The sequence below is a fragment of the Suricata suricatta genome, unplaced genomic scaffold (genome assembly GCF_006229205.1).
Source record: "Suricata suricatta isolate VVHF042 unplaced genomic scaffold, meerkat_22Aug2017_6uvM2_HiC HiC_scaffold_120, whole genome shotgun sequence".
Lineage (NCBI taxonomy): Eukaryota > Metazoa > Chordata > Mammalia > Carnivora > Herpestidae > Suricata > Suricata suricatta.
In genome coordinates, this window is record NW_021856000.1 from 18,221 (window position 1) to 21,612 (window position 3,392).

Below are 3,392 nucleotides of genomic sequence, written 5' to 3' on the forward strand. Positions count from 1 at the left end.
TGCAGCCTGAGGTGCCTTCGTGGTAGGAAGAGGCTGGGAGCTCAGCTGAGGGGGGCGTTAATTGAATTGCCTGTGTCTGTTTCACAGACACTCATAGACCGCATAGCAGAGGCCGATGTGCCTTTCCCCAGCTCCCAGTGTTGCCTCACCAGTGAGGTGCCCCCTCAAAACCTGCAGGGCAGGAGCTCTGGGCCCTGCTGCCTGTTGATGAGCCAGGGGCCCTGGGGATGGGGGTCAGAGGGTCCCCTCCAGGTTGCAGTGAGTGGGTGGTGGGTCCTGAAAGGCTTTGAGGGCCGTGCTGTGTGTACGGCCTGGAGACGGTGTGACCCCATCGATTACAGATGGAAACAGCGTCAGAGAGGGAGGGGGCCTGTTCCAAGTCCCCAGAGGTGCACCCCTGAGTCAGGACGGGGAGCCCAGCAGTTCTTTTCACACCCAGGCCTCAGTGCCTGTGTCTCTGTCTCCAGTCTGCCATCCTCCCGCTCCTGTTCATCAGGGCCCCTCAGTAAAACTAGGGAGGTGACAGGTTGCTTCTAACAAGCCTTTTTAGCTTCAAGGGTCCCATTCTGCTAATCTGGGACCCAGTAAGCTCTGGCTTAAATTGCAGTGAATAATCGGGTACTTGGGTGGCTCAGCCAAGCATCCAACTTCGGCTCAGGCCATGATCTCACGGTTCATGGGATGGAGTTGGGAGTCCTGCATTGGGCTGTGTCCTGAGAGCTCAGTGCATGGAGCTGCTTCAGATTTGTGTTTCCCTCTCTCAGTGCCACTGCCCTACTCGTGCTCTGTTTCTGTCTCTCTCTCTCTCTCAAAAATAAACATTAAAAAAAGGTTGCAAGGAAAAATTGAAAGGGGCCTCTGAACATGAGAAAATAAACAGATTCAGGCCACCTCTCCGAAAAGAAAAAACCATTTTCTAACCCAGGTGCCTACCTAATCGGGGGTAAAGATTTTCAAAGGAAGAAACCCTCATTTACCAACCCCCTTCACCTGCCCTGCACATGTGTGCATGTACACAGAGACACACACACGCACATGTACACACACGAACATGTGCAACGTGCACACACGTACGCACATGCACAGGCACACAATGCACATGTACACACAGACATAAACACACACTGACACGTAACACACATATACATGCAGAGGCACAGACACACAGGTATACACAAATACAAACAGACACAAACATGCACAGATACATGTTCTTCCCAGTTAAGAATAAAATGAAATCATGTCTGACACCTTCTCATTGGATTGAAGACGGGGCTTTGCAGCCTTCAAATTCTCTCACGCCACATGAGTCCCAGAGCATCTTTGTGCCTCAGTTTCTCTAGCTGATAGCAGTTGGAGGTTCGAGTACATGAGAGACTTAGAGATGCTGGATCCAGCCCACAGATGTATTTGATTTGGCTCATTCTGTGCTCTGAAACCAGTTTTATTTGTTACCAACATTTAAAAATAGAGAGATGGATAAAAATCCAATAGGCAGCTTGTCCTGAAGATACAGGGCATTATGCTATCTGCCCAAACCAGCAGGAGATGGGAGGCCCCTCCTCTGGCCCCACCACTCCCCTCAGTCTCCCAATGGTGAGACCACAGGTCCATACCACTGTCCCTGGTGCTGGCATTATTGATTTTCTTACACTTCAGTTAACAGGAAAGTAAGATCTTTCCTGCACCTTCTTTTCCTGCTAAAGAAGGAAAACAGTGGCGTCTGGGGGGCTCAGTCGGGTAGGTGTCTGACTTCAGCTCAGGTCATGATCTCGTGGTTAGTGAGTTCGAGCCCCCGTCGGGTCCTGTGCTCAACACTCAGCACCCGAGGCCTGCTTCAGATTCTGTGTCTCCTTCTCTCTTTGACCTTCCCCCACTTGTGCTCTCTCTCTGAAAAATAAATAAGCATAAAAAATATAATAAAGATGGACAACAAAGAATATGCATTGAAGACAAACAGGAAGTAGGAGGAGACATACTTGTGCACACTTCCTGTGCGGCGTGTACCCGCACCACAATCACCTGCCTGGTGGAAGGACTCACCTGACCCTGGAACCCCATCTAGTCCCCAAAGGCCAGGGATCATTCACCCTCCCAGAAGTTTGCCACTCACATCGCCGTTTGAACCCCACAGCTCTTTGAGACAGTCACGACAAGGATTATTAGTTTACACCCATTTTACAGATGAAGAAATCCACGCTCATATATATGATCAGAACACAGCAGTGCTGGGAAGGAGGGGGTGTTCTCAGCAAACTGAGCCCTTAGGGTCTAGCCAGTCTGATAAGATCAGAAGCTGGTGGGGAGTCAGAGCTGTGCTCAGTACTCAGGCCTGGCTGCCAAGGGAGGTCCTGCCCAGGGTTCCTAGAGAAAGGGTGGTGGACAGTCAGGGTGCATGTAGGGAGGGGTTCGGAGTTCTCATAAGTGCTGCAACAGTGGGCTGGGGGCCGTTGAGGACCTGGGGCTCCTGGGGAGTGATGGTCAGAGCCACGCAGACACTGTCAGGTTCCTCCTCTGCTCCCCTGGCTCACTGACACGCCCACACCCGCTCTGTGTGGGTCCCAGGGGAGCGCAGCAGAGGGGAGCAAGAGGAGGCTGGTCTGAGATGGTCGCAGTGAGAGCCACTGAGCAAGACCCTGGGCCCTGGAGCTCCGCACGCCGCCTTCCATGCCCACAGAGCTGTCCCCACCACCGGGAATTCATCTGCTCCGTGAAACAGATGCTGTCGGGGCACACAAACGTGAGCCTGCCTGCTTGCTGTCGTCACACCTTAGGCCTCTCTTAAAAGTCAGCCCTCCCCTCCCATCACTAGCCGCCTGATAGGTGCTGGCAACAGTGACCCTCGTGTCTAGGCCCTGTGGGTCTGCCTGCCTGGAGGGGAGGGGAGCGGGTACCCGGCTGTGACCTCAGGAGCACGATGGGAAACAGAACTCGCCCTCCGTTCCAAGTATTCGAGAACTGCTGCTGCTGAGCCCTGAAATAGAAGCAGAACAAATATTAATGTCGCCCAACTCATTTATAAAGCTTCAGACAAACAGGTACCTGACTCTGCGCTTGTTTTCAGCCGGGCTGAGCAGCTGCGCTCTGCGTCCGAGGGCTCATTTGTCACAGCTGTCAGGAGCTGCGGGTGCTTCAAGCCAACTGCATCTTTCTGGGCTTGAAGTGGGTGCAGCTTCTACACTCCCACTCCTCTCCGCCACGGATGTCTTCTGCTGGTCCCCTTGTCTCCGAGGGTTCGTCTTTTCTTGCCCATACCCTCAAAAGCATTTAATGCCCACTGCTCCAGTCCGCTGCTTCAGAGGGAAAGAACTACTCCCTGGAAGAGTTAAATTGTCAAATGCCCCTTTGTCTTCGAGGCTGGCTGTGCAGTGTGAGTAATTCCTGAACCAGCA

The 3,392-nt window shown here is 52.8% G+C and overlaps 1 long non-coding RNA gene across 1 annotated transcript; it reads right to left on the minus strand.

Moving 5' to 3' along the window:
* Nucleotides 1–1,428: 1,428 nt before the first annotated feature.
* On the minus strand, nt 1,429–3,380 carry LOC115284609. Its single transcript, XR_003905285.1, has 2 exons — nt 2,895–3,380; nt 1,429–1,890 (listed from the first exon to the last, which is right to left on the minus strand). It is a non-coding gene; the product is annotated as an uncharacterized LOC115284609 (long non-coding RNA).
* Nucleotides 3,381–3,392: the final 12 nt, after the last annotated feature.